Raw genomic sequence first — 23,218 nt, 5'->3', positions numbered from 1 at the left:
GGACATATTGTCAGGAGGGACCAGTCACTGGAGAAGGATATCATGTTTGGTAAAGTGGAAGGTCAGAGAAAAAGAGGAAGACCCCCACGAGATGGATTGGCAAAGTGGCAGCATCAATGGGGTCAAGTGAGGCAACAATAGTGAAGTTGGCCCAGAATCGGGCAGTGTTTCATTCTGCTGTGCATAAGGTCACTATGAGTCAGCACCGACTCGATGGCACCTAACAACAACAAACCTAAAGTGGGTGGGGGGGTGAGGGGGAGGCTATAAAGGCACAAAATGACTGGCTTACAAGTTTTCAAGAAGAAGTGTAGTTTTAGAGTGTGCAGGGGAAGGTAGAGTCCCCACTGAATAGTTTTCATCTTGTCTAGACGGGTCTGGTGAAAGGAAATGGGGATAAGATTCTTATGATTCAATAGTGAATAATTGTTATCACGATTAATTGTGACTGTCACAACTGTAAAGGCAGAAGTTGTGTAACATTAAAGGGGAGTAGTTAATCTCACATTCCATGAACCAAGGACCCTAGGACTATCAAGGGAGAAGAGCATGAACAGAATGTGGGACCGTATCCAAAGAAAGAACAACATGAGAGATGGAGGCAGAGATGATGACAGAGAGAGAGAGAGAGAGAAGAGAGAAGAGAGAAAGAGAGAGAGAGAGAGAGGAGGCAGGCTTGCAGAATGTGCCCTTTGGTTGTTTAAATGAATACATATTCCTGAGCATTTTTGTGTACATACCAACAAAACAAAACAGAGGGAATGGAAGCAAATACTGTTGAATGATGATGCACTGAGGAGACTGTAATCATTGCAATGAAATGATGAGTGTAAAACTGATGTTTTCCCATGCAAATTATCATCCAATTCACAATAAAAGCTTAAAAAAAAGACTCAATTCATTATTGTTATCATGTATATTATGTGAGTCAATATTGTTCAGCAGCTTAATTATGATGATACCACTGAAGAATTTGTTGGAGCAAAGAATTGAAAGAAATATTTTCAGTTTTGGTGGTTATTCTGGAATAGGATAGAAAACTCCCTAATACTTTTTATGTAGCAAGCATAACCCTCATACCAAAACCAGGGAAGGATATCACTAAAAAAGAAAACTATAGACCAATATCCCTCATGAACACTGATGCAAAAATTCTCAACAAAATCCAAGCCAACAGAATCCAACAACACATAAAACAAACAAACAAACAAACAAAAACAAAAAAACATCATGACCAAGTGGGTTTCATAAAAGGGATGCATTAGAAAAACAATCAACGTAATCCACCATATAAATAAGAAAAAGAAAAAGAACCACATGATCATATTGATTGATGCAGAAAAGGCATTTGACAAAATCCAACATCCATTCCTGGGATAAAAACACTCAACAAAGGAGGAATTGAAGGGAAATCCCTCAACATAATCAAGAATATATATACAAAACCAACATCCTACATCACTCTCAATGGAGAGAAACTGAAAGCCTTCCCTCTGTGAATGGGAACCAGACAAGGATGCCCTTTGTCACCACTCCTATTCATTATTGTTCTGGAAGTCTTAGCAAGAGCTATATGGCAAGATAGATAAATTGAAGGCATCCAAATTGTCAAAGAGGAAGTAAAACTTTCTTTATTTGCAGATAATATGATCCTATACATACAAAACCCCAAAGACTCAGTAAAAAAACTACTAGACCTCATTGGAAGATTGTGTAAAGTGGCAGGATATAAGATCAACATACAAAAATCAGTTGGCTTTCTCTACAGCAACAACGATAGCACTGAAAAGGACATTAGGCAAGCAATACCAAGGAAGCTGCAAGCCATCACATAACATGGATGAACCTTGAGGACATTATGCTGAGTGAAATTAGTCAGTCACAAAAGGAGAAATACTGCATAAGACCATTATTGTAAAGGACTGAAAAAAAGAACCCACACAAAATGGGAAAAAAACAACAACACTGGAGGTAAAAGATCTACCTGTATAAAATATTTTGTGGTAACACTTGTTTCCTTATCAGTAAATTTTTTATGACATTTTCTCATTTAATCATTTTTAATTTTAACATTTATTACAAAACAGGTATCAAAATTGAAGTGTTAGCCATTTGCAGCAAAATTGGTGAATATAAATTTTTTCCTTGTGACAGATGGATCAAATTTTATATTAATCATTAAACAAGTTACAGACTTGTTGAAATCCACAAACAGACACGTCAGAAGAAAGGCCTGGTTATCTATTTCTGAAAATAATAGTTACTGAAAGCCCTGTAGAGCGAAGTGCTCTGACACATGGAGTCATCAAGAGTCAGAATCAATTCAACTATAACTAGTATGGTTTAATTTTTAAAGAAGTGGAGAAATGGGACCCATACAAAAGAGAAAAAGCAGATAGTAGAAAACAACACCATTATTACTACATACATGCTAAATTGTATAGATAGGACTTAGACATAATGCAATGAAGAATGAACAGACATCTGTTTTCAACAAGGATGAAGTTACAGGGTTTGGATTTACTCTCATCTAAAACAGATAACCACCAATCTTCTGTCATTTTGTCATACTGTGGTGGCTTATGTGTTGCTTAGATGATGGAAGTGAATCCAAGAAAATTTTAAATGCCAGCAGGGTCACCATATTGGCATAGTAGATAGGTTTCAGGAGCAATTCCAGACTAGGACAGAGCGGGAAAGAAAAATGGACTACTTCTGAATGTTTTATCAACTGAGAACCTTATGAATAGCAGTAGGACATTGTCAGATATAGTGCTGGAAGATGAAAACATTATGAATAGCAGCACAACACTATCAGTTATAATGCCCAAAGATGAGCCCCTCAGGATGGAAGACATTCATAATAAGATTGCAGAAGAGTTGCCTCTTCAAAGTAGAGCTAATCATGATGCTAATGGAACATAGCTTTCAGAATCTTCATTTGCTGATGAGACATAACTAAAAAACACAAGCTGCAAATATCCATTAATAACAAAAACATGGAATTTGTGATGTAAGAATCTAGAAAAATTAGAAGTTGTCAAAAATAATATGGAACATATAAAGATTGATATCCTAGGCATTGGTGAGCTGAAAGGGACTGGTACTGGTCATTTTGAATCACAGAATCATAGTTTACTATGCCAGGAACAGCAAATTGAAGAGGAATGGCATCCCATTCATCATCAAAAAGAACAACTGAAAATTCAATCTTAAAATACAAAGCTATCTTTGAAAGGATAATTTCCAGGTACCAACAAGGAAGACCAGTTCATACCACTAATAATGAAATTTACACATTAACCACTAAAGCCAGCGATGATGATACTGAAGAATTATATGTAAAAGCACTGTTAATTGCATAGCTGACATTTCAAACGCACCAGTCCCTCCTAGAAAACACTATACAGGGGCCCTACGGACCTTAACAACAAAAACAAACTTCTCCAGTCTAAAATTGATCAAACATGCAATCAATATTCATTAGTTATTACTGGTGATTAGAATGTGAAGGTTGGAAACAAAAAGGAAGGATCAGTAGTTGGAAAATACAGCATTGGTGATAGAAATGATACTGGAGATCACATGACAGAATTTTGCAAGACCAAACATTAATTCATTGCAAATGCCTTTTTAAACAATATAAAAGATGACTACACACATGGGCTAATGTGTCAGACTGCAAAGTCATTTGAACTGCAAGGTCAGTGGTTCAAGCTCATCAGCTGCTCCTTAGAAACTCTATACAGGGTCTCTATGTGTCAGAATTGACTCGACGGCACTTCACAACAACAACAACATGCACATGAAACTCACCAGATGTAGTACACAGGGATCAAATTTATTACAGTGGAAAAGTTCAATATCACGCAACAAACATAAGGTCAGGGAAAGACTTCAGAACAGACCACCAATTGCTCATATGTAAGTTCAGGCTGAAGTTGAAGAAAATTTAAAAAGTCCACAAAAGTCAAAATACGACCTTGAATATATCCCACCAGAATTTATGGACCATCTCAAGAATACATTTCATGCATTATGCACTAATAACCAAACACTAGGAGACATATGAGATGACATCCAGAACAGCATACGAGAAGAACTTAAAAAGTCATTAAAAAGACAGGAAGGAAACAAAAGATCAAAATTAATGTCAAAAGATACTCTGAAACTTGCTCTTAAGCATAAAAAAGCTACAGCAAATGGAAGAAATGAGGAAGTAAAAGAGCTGAACAGAAAATTCCAAATGACAGATTGAGAAGACAAAGTAAATTATTGTAATGAAATATGCAAAGACCTGGAGTTAGAAAACCTAAAAGGAAGAACAAACTCAGCATTTCTCAAGCTGAAAGAACTGAAGAAAAAATTCAAGCCTTGGATTTCAATATTGAAGGATTCTATGGGCAAGGTGCTGTGGGTTAATGCACCAGACTGCAAGGCTGCTTGAACTGCAAGGTCAGTGGTTCAAGCTCACCAGCTTCTCCTTGGAAACCCTATACAGGGTCGCTATGAGTTGCAATTGACTCGATGGCACGTAACAACAACAACATCAGCAAAATATTATTTCTATGGGCAAAAAAATTACCTCATATGCATGCAAAAGCTGGACAGTGAATCAGGAAGACCACAGAAGAATTGATGCTTTTGTTTTTTTTGTTTTGGCTGGATAGTGTACTTCATTGATGGTACATGACAAGACTAGGTTCTCTAAGCCCCTCCCCTTCTCCAGGGGGTGTGGATGGAAATTGAGGATGGGAGTTTCTCAGTGTGTAGGGGGGTAAAGGTTAGGGTTAGGTCTCCCAGCAGCTGATGGCCTCTCTCTTCCTCTAGTTCTGTTGCTGGGGCTGGTGGTCCAGGGGGCTCTTATTCTTTGGAGGCCATGTGGACCATAAGATCCATCACCCTGTTGCTATAGCTAAATTAATTGTCATACCCGGAAATGAGCTTGACAGAGTGGTCGTTGAGGGCACTGTCAGCCCTAGCATCAAAGGTGGAAGAGTGGCGTCACTGTTAAAGTCACAGGAGACAACCTGGTCTTCAGGATGCCTTTTTTTTAAAAAACGTTTTCATTGTGAATTGTAGTTTACATGGAAGAACATTATCATTACATTCATCCTATCGTATTTCAATTCATTGCAATGATTACAAGTCCCTGCATGCATCATCAAACAACCAAAGGGCACACCCCACACGCCTGCTCCCCGGCCATCAGCACACAGACCCCTTCCCTCCCTGAGTCTTGAGTCCCCAGCTGCTTCTTCTCTCCATGTCATCATCTCTGCCTCCATCCCTGGCATCACTGCTTCTCTGGATAGAGTCCTGCACTTCGCTTTTCTCCCTTGATGGTTCCAGGGACCTCTGCTCCTGGACTTCAAAATCAACCACTCCCCTCCTTTTGTTACCAAACATCTATCTTTACCTTTCCAACCCTCACAGTCAGTCCTGATAGCAATCATTCCCTGTTGAACCTCAAGAGTCTTATCCCCATCACCTTTTATTAGCCTGTCCAGACCACCTGATTTTATGGGTGGTACAAATGATTAATGAATTCATTTGCTTAATTAATGAGTTCATTAATCATTTGCAATCTGGGAGGTCAAAAGTTCAAGTTCATCCAGAGGCACCTCGGAAGAAAAGCCTGGTGATCTACTTCTGAAAATTCAGCCACTGAAAACCCTCTGGAAGGTAGTTCTATTCAGACACGCATAGGGTCACCTGAGCCAGCAGAAACTGGTTTAGCACGAATATGGGATAATAGGGCTGAGGACTATGTTATAGAAGCAATGCCAATAATAATAATTGTTGTTAAGTGCCATCAAGTTAGTTCTGACCCACAGTGACCCTGTATAGGATTTCTGAGGAGCAGGTGGTGAGCATGAACCACCAACCTTGCAGTTCAAACTGACTTTACAGTCCAGCGCATTAACCCCTAGTGCCTTACCAGGACTCCAATAACAAAAATGATTGAGCACCTGGTAAATATTGGGCACTACACAAAGCCATGTGACACTGTGGCCTCCTCTTTCTTCCTCAGCTCAACTGGTGGATTCAAACTACTGACCTTGTGGTTAGCAGCCCAATGCATAACCCTGCCAGAGTTCCTTATGCTGGTATGCTCTACTTTAAATATCCTTTTTCCCCCTCTGCATGCATTTCTAGTTCCATGTTATGACTACATCATTATAACAGTATAGGAACCCTGGTGGTGCAAATGGTCTGCACTCAGTTACTAACTGAAAGATTGGTGGTTCAAACCCATCCATGGACTGCTGGAGGAAGACCTGGCTATCTGCTTCTGTAAACATGGTTGTTGGTAGGTGTTGTTGAGTCTGTTCCTAATCATAGTCACCCTACGTACAATAGAAGGAAACACCAGGATGCCTTTTAGGGATCCATCTGATGCCTGCTTCACCACCTTCTTGATATCATTGCATTTGACAGCTTTCTCCAGGCGGCCGGTCAGGTCCACGGCAGACACATTAGGAGTAGGGACACAGAAGACCATGCCAGTGAGTTTCCCATTCAGTTCAGGGATGACCTTGCCCACAGCCTTGGCAGCACCAGTAGATGCAGGGATGATGTTCTGGGCAGCCCCACAGACATAATGCCACAGTTTCCCAGAGGGGCCATCCACAGTCTTCTGGATGGCAGTGATGGCATGGACTGTGGTCATGAGTCCCTCCATGATGCCAAAATTGTCATGGATGACCTTGGCCAGGGGGTGCAAACAGTTGGTGGTGCAGGAGGCATTGCTGGCAATCTTAAGGGAGTTGTCATACTTCTCATGGTTCACACCCATCACAAACATGGGGCATCAGCAGAAGGGGCAATGATGATTACTCTTTCGGCACCACCCTTCAAGTGAGCCCCAGCCTTCTCCAAGGTTGTGAGGACACCAGTGGACTCTACAACATATTCAGCCCCAGCATCACCCCACTTGATGTTGGCAGGATCTTGCTCCTGGAAGATAGAAATTGCCTTCCCATTGATGATAAGTTTCCCGCTCTCAGCCTTGACACTGCCATTGAACTTGTCATGGGTGGAATCATACTGGAACATATATACCATGTAGTTGAGGTCAATGAGGGGGTCATTGATAGCAATAACCTCCACTTTGCCAGAGTTAATGGCAGCCCTGGTAACCAGGCGCCCAATACGGCCAAGTCTGTTGACTCGGACCTTCACCATCCTGTCTCAGGGATGCAGCTGGTACTGCAAGAGAAGCTGCAGCTGCTTGTTGAGTGGGGAGGAGCAGAGAGCCAGAATTGATGCTTTTGAATGATGTTGTTGGAGTAGAATATTGAAAGTGGCATGAGTTGCCAAAATAACAAACAGATTTGTGTTGGAAGAAGTTCAGGCAGAGTGCTCCTTGGAGGCCAGGATGGCCAAACTTCATCCGTCATACTTCAGACATATTGTCAGGAAGGACCAGTTGCTCGAGAAGGATGTTTGGTAACGTGGAGGGTCAGAGTAAAAGAGGAAGACCCCCAGTGAGATGGACTGGCAAAGTGACTGCATCAATGGGCTCAAGAGTGGCAACAATTGTGAGGTTGCCCCAGGACTGGGCAGTGTTTTGTTCTGTTGTACATAGGATTGCTATGAGTCAGTACCAATGTGATGGCACCTAACAACAACAATGGGCAAAATATTGAATGATGCAGAAAGCATCAAAGAAGATGGAAAAAATATACAGAGTCACTGTATGAAGAAGAAATGATAGTTGCTCAGTTATTTCAAGAGGTACCATATGATCAAAAACTAATGGTCTTGAAGAAAGAAGTCCAAGCTACACCAAAGGCATTGGATAAAAACAAGGCTCCAGGAATTGTGGAACAAGACAAACTATGGATAACATCATAGAAATGGATATTCCACAACACTTAAATGTATTCATGAGGAACCTGTACATAGACCAAGAGGCAGCTGTTCAACTAGAACAAGGAAACACCGAATGGTTTAAAATCAGGAAAAATGTGCACTAGGATTGTATTCTTTCACCATACTTATTCAATCTATATGCTGAACAAATAATCATAGAAGCTGAATTATGTGAAGAAGAACGTGGAATCAGAATTGGAGGAAGGCTCATTAACAACCTGCAATATGCAGATGTTACAACCTTGCTTGCTGAAAGCCTAAAGGAGTTACAGTACTGACTGATGAAGATCAAAGATGGAAGCCTTCAGTATGGATTGTACCTTAATGTAAAGAAAGTAAAAGTCCTCACAACTGTACCACTAAATAACCTCATGATAGATGGATAAAAAACTGAAGTTGTCAAAGACTTCGTTTTGCTTGGATCCACAAAGAATCTTCACAGAAGCAACAGTCAAAAGAAATCAAATGACGTACTGCATTAAGCAAATATGTTTCAAAAGAGTTCTTCAACATGTTAAAGAGCAAAGATACCAGCTTGAAGACTAAAGTGCACCTGACCCAAGCTATGGTATTTTAAACTGCCTCATATCCATGTGAAAGTTAGACAACGAATCAGGAAGACTGTGGAAAAATTGATGCATTTAAAGCATGGAGTTGGTAAAGAAAACCGAGGATACTGTGAGGATTTCCAGATGAAACGATTCTGTCTTGGATGAAGTACTGTCAGAATGCTCTTTAGAAATGCGGTTGGTGAGAGTTTGTCCCTCATACTTTGGAGAGGTTATTAGAAGGGACTAGTCCCAGGAGAATGCCATCATACTTTGTGAAGTGGAGTTAGGGAAAAAGAGGAAGACCCCTGACAAGGTGGATTGACACAGTGGAAGCAGCAGTGGACCAAATGTAACATTTGTGAGGATGGCACGTTGTTGTAGTTGTTGTTATGTGCTGTGGACTCCGTTCCGACTCATAGCGACCTTGTACAGGGTTTCTGAGGCTGTAAAGCTTTATGGGAGCAGAAAGCCTCATCTTTCTGTGGAAACGTGGAACGGCTGGTAGTTTCGAAGTGCCGACCTTGTGGTTCACAGCCCGATTCATAACCACTACACTACCAGAGCTCTGGGATCAGGTAATGCTTCATTCTCTTGTGCTTAGGGTTACTAGGAGTTGAAACCCACTGGACAGCACCTAACAAGAACAACAAAAACAGATAAAAGATAAATAGATACTAATTATACAAGCATATTATTTCCAAAATACTGGACATTAGGCAGCTAAGGAGAGTGATCCTTGGGCAGGAAAATAAAAATAATTAGATGAGTCATGTGACTTCCTTCTGGAGTCCTGGTGTGGCCCTTAGGCGCTAATGCACTTGGCTGCAAGGTCCATTTGAACCGCAAGGTTGGTGGTTCAAACTCACCAGTTACGCCTCAGAAACCCTATGTACAGGGTTGCTATGGGTGGGAGCCTTCTCAACGGTACTTCACAACAACAACAGCTGGTGGGTGCTACCTTGCGAGAGATGTAGGCCATAATGCAAGGAGAGGTGAAAAAAGGGGATACCAGGTTTAAGGAGATGAATCCGAGTACTGGAGACCAAGGCAGCTGGGGTCTGTTGGACAGAATATTAAAGAGGAAAGAATTCAGCACTCCTGCAAACAGGTCCACTCAAGTATTCAGTAGACTGCTGATCAGAAAATGAATGTGACAAAGTGACTCAAAGATTAAGACAGACCACCAGAATGGATTACAGATGATATTGCCTATCACTTACCAGCGGAGGAAAATAGTACATGTGTATACTACCTAAACTGGAAAATCTCAAAATTCCTTTCATAGTACTGGCAGGAATATCTTGCCTCATTCATGGAAAATAACTATTCCTAGATTAAAAGATAAGGAGCTCTGATAGCACAATGGTTATGGTTCAGGCTGCTAACCTCCAGGTCCTCAGTTTGAAACTACCAGCCGTTCCGGGGGAGAAAGATGAGGATTTCTGCTCCCATAAAGATTTACAGCCTCGGAAACCCTATTTGTTGGTTGGTTGGTTATGTGCCGTGCAGACGGTTCCAACTCATTGCGATCCTCTAAAGGGTTTCCGAGGCAGTATATCTTTACGGGAGTAGAAAGCCTTATCTTTCTTCCGCAGAACGGCTGGTAGTTTCGAACTGCTGACCAGTGGTTTGCAGCCAGATTCGTAACCTCTACGCTACCAGAGAGAGGGTCATTATTAGTCATAACTGACTCCATGGCAGACCACTACTACCACCACAAGATTAAAAATCTAAAAAGAAATAATGAACAAAAATTGTTCATATGTGTTGAAAACTATAAACAAAGCAGATCTAAGAACCTCGATGAACCCTAAGTACAAGAACCTGAAGCAAAGAATACTAAGGCATATTATAATCACATTTCTGCAACTCATCAATACAGTAAAAAATCCAAAAGAACCCATTAGAGAATACAGGTATGTTATATGCAGAGGAGCAATGGTAAGCATGCCAACATATATTTCTTCTATAAAGCAATGGGAAGGCGAATACACTGAAGGAATCTCTTTAAAGAAATGAAAGGAAAAAAATAAAAAACCAACCAAAACAAAAACTGCCAACTTAGAATTCTAACCCTAGCAAAAATAAATTTCAAAAATGAAGTAGAATTTTATACTATAAAAGCTCGAATAATTCATCACCAGCCTTCTAGCACTACATGAAATGTTAAAGAGACCTTCAGATACAACAATAACGCTAATAATAAAATTCTGTTTTTTATATAGATACCATTTCCAGTTTTCTTCATTCCTTTGCATGTACCCATATTTCCATGGGCTATCCTGGTGTAAAGGAGTCCTGGTGTGGCACTGCAGGATAAGGTACTGGACTTAAAGGTCTGCCTGAACCTCAAGGTTGGAGGTTCAAACTCACCAGCCACTCCTCAGAAACCTTATAGAGGGTCACTATGAATTAGAACCAACTCAAGGGAACTTTAACAACCACCACATAAGGATTGGAACTCATAGGGAACTTAACAACCACCACATAAGGATTGGAACTCAAGGGAACTTAACAACAACCACATAAGGAATGAAGGAGCTTCGTAGTACTGTATTTAAAAGATTAGACTCTTCTAATCAAAAGTCGTTTGGTTCAAATTCAACAGCTGTTCAGTGGGAGAAAGATGTGGCAGTTGATCTCCATAAAGATTTACAACAGAGGAAACCCTGTGGGGCATTTCTACTTTGTGCTATACAGTCTCTATGAGTTGGAGTAGACTTAATGGCAGTGTATTTTATTTCTCAGTTTTAAATCAGGAATTAGAAAAATAAAAACTAGAAACAGTATCTACATGATAAACCTGGATATTTTTTTCTTATTATAGTCATCTCTGGGTATTTGGGAGTAATTAGTTCCAGATCATACATTCACTCCTCTGATTCCATGGATGCTAAAGTCCCTTATAAATGGTTTCGTGTTTGAATATAACCCACAAACATCCTCTCACACACATTTAGTCATCTACAGATTACTAATAATTCCTAATACAATGTAATTGCTATGCAAATGCTATGAAGAGCACTTCATGCTCCCTCGCAGCCTTTGAGAGATTGCTTTCATAACTTTTTTACCCCAAATATTTTTGATTCACGGTCAGTTAAGTCCAACCAACTACAGAAGATTGTGTTTAAATACCTTTACAATATTTTTGACTGGTTCTACAGTGTGACACTGTAGGATCTGCACAGGACTGCAAACCCCAGGGCCGGCAGTTCAAACTCACCAGCTACTCCTCTGAAACCCTATACTGGGTCACTATGGGTTGGAAATGACTTTATGGCATTTAACAAAAACAAGCATAAGCTATATGAGTTTTCTCATTTCTTTAATTATTGAAATACATGCAAATTAAAATAAAAAGCTAAACACTATTATAGAATCTAAACTTTATTAGATATAGCTAATGACAAAAAAATCAAAAAGAACAGATACATGATAAATATTACGAAAGTATTACAATCTTTTAAAAATCTATATTGAGAAATAATTCACATAAAATCCAATTCACCGATTTTAAGTCAGTATAATGGATTAATGGATTTCTCTCCTCCTCCTTCCAGCCCATGGTAGTAGCCAATTTTCTTTTGTCTCAATGGATTCATCTAGTCCAGAGATCTCATATTAGTAGGATCATACAATATTTATTCTTTGGTTTCTGGTTTAGTTCATTTAGTAGAAAGCTTTTAAGGTTCATTCCTGTTGTGTTATTTACCAGAATTGCATGTTTCTTTGAAGCTGAGTAATATTTCATGGTGTGTGTATATCACAAATATCTTATCCATTCCTCTGCTAAGGAGTATTTGATTTGTTTCTACCTTTTGACTAATGTGAATAATGCTGTAATGAACATTGCAGTACTTTTTTTTGTATGTTTTCTTTTTTTTTTTTTTGAGTTCCTGCTTTTGATGCTTTTGGGTAGATATCTAGGAGTGAAACTGCTAGGTCAATATGACATTTTTTTTTCTCTTCATTTTAACATGTTATTGTTGCGTCCATGAAACTTCACAGAGCAAATCAATTTTCCATTCAACAATTCACACACATTTCTTTGTGACCTTGATTACAATCTTCACAATGCAACAGTACTCTTTCTAATTTTTTCATTCAATTTAATGTTTATGTTGAAACATCCTCTGTCAAACTACTAGCTTAGAAACTGAGGCCATCAAACATTTTCCTCAGAAGCTCCACCATTTTACATTCCCAACAAGCAAAATATGAGTATTCCAATTTATCCACATTCTTGCCAACATTTGTTATCTTATGTTTGTTTGTTTATACTAGTCATCCTAGTGGGTGTGAGGTGGTATCTCAATGTAGTTTTGATCTATACTTCTCTAATGACTAATGAGTTTCGGCATCTTTCCATATACTGTTGATTTGTATAATATTTTGGGAGAAATGTTTGTTTGTTTGTATTGTGCATTTTTTAATTGGGCTGTTCACATTTTTGTTTCGGTGTGTAACAGTTCTATAAATTCTGGATATTAAATCCTTATTTTACACATGTTTCCAAATATTTACTCCCATACTATATTTTACAACTTAGCTATTGACTGCTGCTACCGACTCGATGGCACTTAACAACAACAACAACAACAGAAATACCACAAATAGATAGCTTTATCAAACAAATTTATTTGCTCATAGTTTAGGAGGCTCCAAGTCTAAGTACCAGCTCTAGGGGAAGGCTTTGTCTCTATCACTCTGGGAAATGGTCCTTGTTTCCTTTCAACATCTGTGGATCTATACCTTATGAAGCTCTCCAGGTGTTTTGGTGGAAGGGTGTTATGGACCACTATTAATCCTCTTATGATTTATAACATCAGATACTATCATGGGAATCACTATGTAACTGACAAATTACATCATTACATAACTGCCAAACCACTGGGACTCATGGTCCAGCTAAGTTGACACATATTTCTGATGGACACAATTCAGTTCAGGACAGGCTGTTTCTTTACTTTCTTCATAGCCCCGTGATGCTAAGTAAGTGCTGAAACAATTTTCACTTCCATTACAAGGTAAAGAAATCCAGTTTAATCTTGTTTACCCACCACAGTCCCTCCTTCAAAATAAGGAACATACTGACAAACAGAACTGAAAAGTCCAAGGACTCTAGACTCTGTTGTTGTTGTTGTTAAGTACCGTGGAGTCGGTTCTGACTCATAATGACCCTGCACAGGGTTTCTGAGGCTTCAAATCTTTACAGGAGCAGAAAGCCTCATCTTTCTCCCGCGGAACAGCTGGTAGTTTCGAACTGCCGACCTTGAGGTTAGCAGCCCTATTTGTAACTACTACGCTACCAGAGCTCCTTTCTAGACTCTGTAGGATTCAGTTAATCAAACAATATTATCAAGATGTAGTGTCCTCCTTTCTCTCTCTGCTTTGTTCATCAAATTAGCTTCATATTAGCATTATATCTGTTCTAAACAAACATGCTTCTATATTCATTGGAAAAATCTAGAGTTTGAGTCTCACTGGTCCCAATTTAGTCAGATGTTAAAATCCAAAAGAAAATCATGTGCTCACTTAGTCTACTGTAGAGCCAGAATTACCGGCAGCTTCACTGTGGTATCTTGATCACTTAGAAGGAGTGAATTTCTTACAAATATTAGCGTGTTATAACTAGAAGAAAGGAGCTTTAGTAGCGTAGTGGTTGCAAGTCAGGCTGTAACCTCAAGGTCAGCAATTTGAAACTATCAGCTGTTCCGTGGGAGGAAGCTGAGGCTATCTGTTCCAATTAAGATTTATAGCTTCAGAAATCCTTTTCAGGGTTGCTATGAGCCAGAACCGACTCCATTTCACACCACCACTACCAGAGTTATAAGAAAGGAGCTCTGGTAGTATAGTGGTTATGAGTCAGGGTGCTAACCTCAAGGTCAGCAGTTTGATACTACCATCTGTTCCATGGGAAAAAGATGAGGCTTTTTGATTCCATAAAGATTTACAACCTCAGAAACCCTGTGCAGGGTCGCTGTGAGTCAGCACTGACTCCATGGCACACTACCACCATAACTAAAAGAGTGGGCAGTGTCTTCTGGTGAGATAAAACAGCTGATTTACACTCAACCCTTTTTTTTTAATGTTACAAATAATGCATAATATGGGGTGGACATACTAGCTCAAAAAACCATGCTTGTGTTTGCAACTTTCTCTTAGACTGAATGCTTGTCAGACCAAAGGGCACCTTCCCATCTCTATTCTCCTCTTATTGTATGTCAAAGTTCTTGATATATGTATCCATCATTGTCAAGAAGGTAAATGAAAAAGACATCACTGCTGCTCTATGAACGAAAAGTACAAAAGATACCTTTTTTTTGCAGCCATAGAAATTCAGTCTCACAGATTTGCTTCTATCCTCTTATATGACATCTTCATGAATAGTGTCGAACACCAAGCAGGTCTTTGTACTGTCAGTTTTTCATCTATGATTACATATTATTAGAGTGGTTTTTAGAATGGTGCTTGTATTTTTAATGCATAGGTTCAGATTCAGGAGGCCTGGGTTTTCATGTGTTAATTGTTTGAAATTGACCAAGTCAATCAAACTCTGTGTGTCACACTGAGGTTAGTCTAGGTTTTGAGACTATTTTCTGTAGTATAGTGAATTATCTAATGTAGGAAGTCATGAGACAATATCTTTGATATCTCATGTGGGTAAAGTTTTACTAAAGGTAATACAGAAATGGCTGCATGCATATATTGACAGAGAGCTTCCAGAGGTTCAAGCCAAATTCAGAAGATGACGTGGAATGAGTGATATCATTGCTGATGTCTGATGGATCTTGGCTGAAAGCAGAAAACACCACAAAGATGTTTACCTCTGCTTTACTAACTATGCAAAGGCTTTCGATTATATGGCTCATGACAAACTATGGACAATATTGCAAAGTATGAGTATTCCGGAACACTTAATTGTGTTCATGAGGGATCTGTACATGGACTAAGAGGCAGTTGCTCAAACAGAACATGGAACCACTGAATGGTTTAAAATTAAGAAAGGTATGTGACAGGGTTGTATTCCTTCACCATACTTATTTAACCTTTAAGCTGAGCAAAAATCAGAGAAGCTGGCTTATATGATGAAAAACATAGTATCAGGATTGGAGGAAGACTCATTAACAACCTGAGATATGCAGATGATACAACCTTACTTGCTGAAAGTGAAGAGGACTTAAAATACTTATTGATGAAGATCAAAGAACACAGACAGCCTTTGGTATGGATTGCATCTCAATATAAAGAAAACAAAAATCCTCACCACTGGACCAATAAACAACATTCTTATCAGTGGAGAAAAGACTGAAGTTCAAAGACTTCATTCTTCTTGGATCAACTATCAACACTCATGAAAGCAACAGTCATGAAATCAATCAATGTATTGCATTAGGCAAATCTGTTACATAAGACCTTTCTAAAGAGTTGAAGAGCAAAGATGTCAGCTTGAGGACTAAGGTGTGCCTGACCCAAACCATGGTATTTTCAATAACCTCATATGCATGTGAAAGCTGAACAGTGAATAAATAAGGAAGACCATAGAAGAACTGATGCTTTTGAGTTATGGTGTTGGAGGAGAATATTGAAAGTGCCATGGGCTACCGAAAGAACCAATAGATGTGTGTTGGAAGAAGTGCAGACATAGTGCTCTTTGGAGGCCAGGATGGCCAAACTTCATCTCTCATACTTCATACATAGTGTCAGGAGGTACCAGTCACTGGAGAAGGCTATCATGTTTGGTAAGGTAGAGTGTCAGAGAAAAAGAGGAAGACCCCCAGTGAGATGGATTGTCCAAGAAGCAGCATCAATGGGCTCAAGTGTGGCAACAATAGTAAGGTTGGCCCAGGATCAGGCAGTGTTTCATTCTGCTGTGCATAAGGTCTCTATGAGTTGGTACTGACTTGATGGCACCTAATAATAACAACATCTTCTAGCCATAGCCTGTAAACTCTCACAAAACAAGTTTTCTTCCTGGGTAAGAGCAGGTGAGAGAAGATACTGGTAGAAAGACATGATTTAACTGTAGACATTAGCAGAGTTAATTGTAGTTGTAAAAACTTAAAACTGTAGCATGGGTTTTAAAGGAGCTATCTCAGAAGCAGGGACGGGGATCTCACTACCATCAAAGAAGAGCCAGGAGTGGAGCATGTCCTTTGCATCCCAGGATCCCTGCTCATTGAACTTTCTCAACCCAGTGACAGAATGCTATGACACTAGAGGAAGAGCAGCAGGTCCAAGAACCAGAGCATAAGACAGAGCAGTGGACAACTTCACAGGCCACTGAGCATAAAGTGGACTAACTATGGGCAGGAAGTTTTCTTGTAGAGTGGGTTGCCTTCAGGTACTTAAGTGGGGGAGCTAAGTTTGTTGGTCCATGGAGCTAGAGCTGAGTGCCTTCAGGCTAAGGCTCAAGGTGGAGTGGTATGTTTTGTGGGTATTATCAGCAGTTGACTGGAATAACTGTGCCCTGAGCATTTCTGACCCTGAATTGTAACCTGTTAACTTTCCTAATAAACTCATTAAGTATATTGTCTTTGAGTTCTGTATAGTCATTGCAATGGATTACTTAACCCAGTGGAGTAGAGAGGATGTGGGAGGAATGGTTGGTGCCCACATGACATATTGTTGCACCTGTCAAGAATACCTGTTATGGGATAAGGAAGAGAAGAGTGAGTGGTACCAGAGTCCTGTCTGACTCCGCAAGAAAGACTGGGTAGTATGTATTCCAGACATTTGGGGAGGGATAGCCCCAAAACTGGATTGGGCTTTGGCACCACTGTATTTCATGTGATTGACAAAGCATATGATAAATAGTTATTAAAATACTGAATTAACTAATTAAGTAGCTAATTTATCATGAATAAAAAGGCCTGAACAAACTTGGAGAATGTAAATTCAGATTTTGTTTTAGCAACACCTACTTCAAAGAGAACTTGTATGCCTTTGTTCCTAAAGCATTCTATGAAGCTTCAGATCAACATTTCCATTTTTTTATATTTATAAAATTAAGAATCAAGAAAAAAATTCACTACAACATCTATTTTCCTAATCTTATGAATCACACCTTAGTTCTCAAATTACTATAGAATTTATAATAGACCTCACTATGTTAGGCACAGTGTAGTGAGCCAGTCAGGCCACCAGACTTGGGGAGTTAGCCCCCAAAAACTAGGGGTGGATCAGATTTACCATGATGCACCTATTAAAAGTTCATGGGGAAAAAAATGGAATTAAAACATAAAGGAATTAAAATGAAATGGAAAACAAATTTTTGAAGCCTCCTCATATCACATTCCGTCTCTTTTCATTTACACTTCATGCAACCAAAAATATGATTCCAGAAGTGATTATACTGTCACTTTCCTACATTCTAAACCTCCTACATGCTGATCCTTACAATTTCTAAAATAATTTAAGAACTAAGGCTTAGTCCATAAGAAAATGTATATACATTGAAGCAGTGTGGGAGTCACTGAAAATCTTTGGAAAAAATAGTTAAAATAAGGAATCCAAAGTATAGCTAGCATGCCTAGCATGTCTTCTAGAACCAAGACAAATATGAAACTGCCCTAGATGCAGAAACTTCCTCAGGAGGACAGACTTTGTCTCATAAAACCACCTGCTCCTGTCCTGGAATGCTGTAGTCATGACCACTCTCTCCTTTGTAAAACTTCCATAAAATTGTTTTTCAGACTCACGAGGCCATATGAGGCCAGAACAAACTTACATCTGACCAGAGTATGGGCAGAATCTCCAATGCTGACAAAGATACACACTTCTAGTAGGGGAGGCTGTCAAGTACAACTCATAATGAATGATGATCAGTGTCCCCAAAACCTTTACAACAGAATCCATCTTGCAAAAAAACTGTGCATGCAGTTACTTACCATAATCCCTCTCTGCTGGAAAACTTCAAGAAAGAACTGCTCCTTTCTTTGTTCCCCCTTTTGTCTCATTATCATAGTGAAGAGCATAACTCTCCTGTTGAAAATTTGCTCAAGTGAGACAGGTGTTGCATAGCTCCTTGTCAACGCTCTTTCACTTCTACTAATAAATTCCTTGCTTGTGTAATAAGCCTGGTCTCTTCCTTCATTACTCTTACTTAGCAGAGTAAAGGGAAACACCCTGTGACAAGACAAGTTAGTGGAATTTTTCCTTTATTCTGAATTTGACAAATTAAAAAAAAAAAAAAAAAAGGAAATGCTGACCTAAATCCCATAGAATGTTCTAGAAAGAAAGTCATAAAACAAATTACAAGTTCTCTTTTTGTTATTCCTATTTTCATTTTGTGATTTTTGAAACTCTTAATCCTTGCCATGTGTGGTTTCCTGAATTTACCTGACAAGGCTTTTTCTAGCACTTTTCTTGTTATGTGCCATTTTAGTTGGTTCTGACTCATAGTGACCCTGTATAGGAGTTTCGGGGAGCAGCTGACAAATTTGAACTGCTGGCCTTGAAGTTCAAACTGACCTTGCAGTCTATTGCTTATCCTACAGAACCATCCCGAGGTTCCAAATGATTGGGTTTGCTGCTCTTGGTAAATGCTGTCAAGTCGGTTCTAATGTATAGCGACTCTGTATAGGGTTTCCAAGGAGCGCTGCTTAGTTTGAACCACTGACCCTGTGACTCAAACTGACCTTGTGGTCCAGTTCTTTATCCCACAGAAGTCACACCATGTAAATAGGGTGTACTGAACTTTAATATTGGGATTGATTCTTTTTGGCATCCTGCTAGTTTTAAATGGAGGTATGTCTCAATTTGAGTCCTCTGAATCCTTATTCAGTGTCACTATGGGTAGAAACTGACTCAACAGCACTTAGCAACAACAAAGACAAATCTCAGAAAGAGGAACAGAAAAGCACAGGGCCATAAATAAAGAAAAAGCAGAAGTGCAACATGAGAGCTCTACCTGGAAAAGTGGTGGTACTAGTGGCAGCAATGATTTAGTCATCCTCCACTGGTTATTTCATTTAGTCATCCTCCATTTTTGCATAATGCTGATTTTCAAATAATGACCTGGTCTTTTAAAATAACCATGTTGGTAAATGAGGAATAGATATATAAGAAGGAGCCTCAAAAAGTTTAAGGAAAATTATATTATCTTTTCATTCAAATTTTTCATGAATATTTTAAAGTCTCACAGAGAGATCACACAATAATAATTTCCACAATGTGGGGACTTTATCCACCATTCCATTCAATGTTCTTATGTCTCAAAGTGGATGTTCAAGGAAACATTTCTCTCTGTCCACACACTGCCTCTTGTGCTGCTCAATTATCAAAGGGCTTTCTTATGCATTCAGAACTTTTAAATTATATGATATATAACTAAACAACTTCTGTTCCTCAATGAAGTGATGATCTAGAATAACTTTAGCTACATATGGTTTAACTTATACCATTCCATGTGTAATTAACTCTGAAAGCATATGAGTCTTTGGCCTCATGTACTGAACTTGTGAAAATGATGGCAGCAATGTACCTACAAGGAAATTCCAGAAATTCAATCTAGATTCAGAAGAGAACATGCAACGAGGGCTATTGCCACAGATATCAAATGGATCTGGTATTGAAAGCACAGAATATCAGAACAAATGTTAATGTATGATTTACTACCTACGCAGAGGTATTCAACTGTATGAAACATAAAACTATGGATAACATTACAAAGGACAGGAATTCTAGAAAGCTTCATTGTTATAAAAAAGAATCTGTATGCAGATTAAAAGGAAGTTGTTTGAACAGAACAAGGGAATATTTTGTGGATTAAAATCAGCAATGGGCTATCTCCTTTCACAACATTGAACATAAATACATGTGAAGAGTGTGGTGGTTCTGCAGGATAGGCACTGGATTGCTAACCTCAGGGTTGACAGATCAAGCTCACCAGCCACTCTGCAAGAGAAACAGAAAGCTTTCTGCTCCTATAAAGATTTATTATTGTTAGGTGCTTTGAAGCCCATTCCAACTCATAGTGATCCTGTGCACAACAGTACGAAACACGGCCTAGTCTTCAGTCATGTTCACAATTGTTTTTCTGTTTGAACTCATTGTTGCTGCCATTATGTATCAATGAATCTTGTTGTTGAGGGTCTTCCTCTTTTCTTTGACCATCTACTTTACCTAGCTTGATGTCCTTCTCCAGGAACTGTTCCCTCCTGACAACATGTCCAAAGACTCATGAAGGCTTGCTATCCTCACTTTTGCGGAGCATTCTGGTAGTACTTTTTCCAAGACAGATTTGTTCTTCTAGCAGTCCATGGTACTTTCAATAGTGGCACTGTGGGCTAATATGTCAGACTGCAAGTCATTTGAACTGTAAGGTCAGTGGTTCAAGCTTACCAGCTGCTCCTTAGAAACCCTATATAGGGTCGTTATGGGTCTATGGGTTGGAGTCAACTCCCCAGCACTTAACAACAACAATTCAAATGCATCAATTTTTCTAAACACTTCCTTACATACTGTTCAACTTTCACATGCATATGAAGCAACTGGAAATACCATGGGTTGGGTTTGGCACTCCTTACTCTTGAAACTGACTTCATAACTCTTTAACACTTTAAAGAGGTTTTGCAACAGATTTACCTACCACAATACATCCTTTAATTTCTTGACTGCTACTTCCATGAGTGCTGATTGCAGTTCTAAGCAAAATGAAGTCTTTGACAACTTCAATCTTCTCTCCATTTATTGTTGACCATGTTACTTATTAGCCCAGTGGTGAGGATTTTTGTTCTCTTTGCACTGAGGTACAGTCCATACTGCAGACTGTAGTCTTTGATCTTCATCAGTAAGTATTATAAGTCCTTTCCACAGCCAGTATGCAAAGTTTTGTCATCTGTATACCACAGCTGACATCCTGATGTCATGTACTTTTTCATATAATAAAACTTGCACAATTTTTTGCTCATCATGCAGATTGAATAAATATGGTGAAATGACAACTCTGGCACACACCTTTCATGATTTTAAACTATTCAGTATGACCTTGTTCTGTATGAACAACTGTCTCTTGGTCTATGTACAGGTTCCTCATGAACACAATTAAGTGTTCTGTAATACCCATTATTCTCAATGCTATGCATAGTTTGTTATGATACACACAGTCAAATGCCTTTGCATAGTCAACAAAGTACAAATAAACATCTTTCTGGTATTCTTTGCTTAGAGCCAAGATCCATCTAACATCAGCAATGATGTCTCTCATTTCACATCCTGTTCTGAATTCAGCTTGACTTTCTAGCAGCTGCCTGACATATTGCTGCAATCATTATTTATCTTCAGCACAATTTCACTTCATGTGTTACTGATATTATTCTTTGATTTACAGCCTTGGAAACCCCATACAGGGTTTCTGTGAGTTGGAACTGACTCAATAGCACTTCATAACGGCAACAACAACACATATGCTCAAAATGTAGGATGAGCAAATAATCCAAGAAATGGAACTATATGAAGCATTAGAAGAGGCTCATTAACAGCCTGCGATATGTAGATGACACAATTTTGCTTGCTGATAACGATGAAGACTTGAAGTACCTCAAAGACTACATCCTTCGATATGGATTACACCTCAGTATAAAAGGAAATAAAAATCTTCACAACTGGACCAATAAGCAAGCAAAATCACAAAAAATGAAAAAAAAAATGTTAAAGTTGTCAAATAATTGATTTTTCTTGGATCTACAACTAATGTCCATGAAAGTAGCAGTCAAGAAATCAGAGGACATATTTGCTAAAACAAAAGTGGAACCAACCATTCCTCCCCCATCATCCTCTCTACTCATCTGGGACCGATAATTCACTGCAATGGTCCCAGTGAACTCAGACACTATATTAACAGTTATGGGGTTTTATTAGGGAATTAACAGGTTACAATTCAGGATCAGAAAGTCTCAGGACACAGTTGTTTCAATCGGAACAGCCTCTCCTCAGCTATGACCACAGGCAAGCCTCACTCTCTCAAGCCAAAGTTACAAAGATCTTTTAGGATTGCTAATAAATGCTGACAAGAAACACTACTTCATCATAGGCCTCAGCCTGAAGGCACTCGGCTCTAGCTCTGTGGGTCACCAAACCCAGCACCCAATTAAGTATCCTGGGGAAACCTCACTCTGCAAACAAGTCTCCTGCCCACTGTCACTCAGCTTTCCTTGCTCAATGGGAAATGCACCCCTCTGTTTCTTGCTCGGGCTTTGGTTCTGTGGCTGCTGCTCCTCTGACACTCCTCTGTGCCACAGCTTTCTTTGCCTGAGCTGAGGACATTCAATATGCAGGGGTCTCAAGGTCCAAAGGACACACGTGACTCCTGACTTTACTTTGTTGATGGTAGTGACATCCCTTATTCCTGGTCCTAAGATGGTTCATTTTATACACATTAGAGTTTCAGGTTTTTACAGTCACAGTTAAACTTGTTAACCATTTCCAGTAGAATTGTACGATCCTATCAGCATCTTCTTCTACATTCTCTTATCCAGATCTAACAGAGCACCTTCCATGGGAGGTGACAAAGACTATGGCTAGAAGAGACCTCAGATGATTCACTGCACTGTAGTATTGCAAATGGGCATATATGCAGCAAAAGGTCTGTTAAGAGTGTTAGAAAACCAAGGTGTCACTTTGAAGACTAAGGTGTGCCTGATCCAAACCCTGGTCTTTTCAAATGCCTCATATTCATGAGAAACCTGGATAAAGAATAAGAAAAACTGAAGAAGAATTGATACCTATGAATTATGGTATTGGTGAAGATTACAGAATGGACCGTGGACTGCCAGAAGGTTGAA

At 39.2% G+C, this 23,218-nt stretch overlaps 1 protein-coding gene across 2 annotated transcripts in view; it reads right to left on the bottom strand.

The window, feature by feature from the left end:
• The window catches only part of NELL1 (NEL-like 1 (chicken)), a 1,454,777-nt gene that overhangs the window by 76,413 nt on the left and 1,355,146 nt on the right, over window positions 1-23,218 (bottom strand). The gene's annotated exons all lie outside the window — the stretch shown is intronic.

Source organism: Chrysochloris asiatica, unplaced genomic scaffold (assembly GCF_000296735.1).
Source record: "Chrysochloris asiatica unplaced genomic scaffold, ChrAsi1.0 scaffold00083, whole genome shotgun sequence".
In the NCBI taxonomy this organism is placed as follows: Eukaryota; Metazoa; Chordata; class Mammalia; order Afrosoricida; family Chrysochloridae; genus Chrysochloris; species Chrysochloris asiatica.
This window is presented reverse-complemented; position numbering and strand designations above follow the sequence as displayed.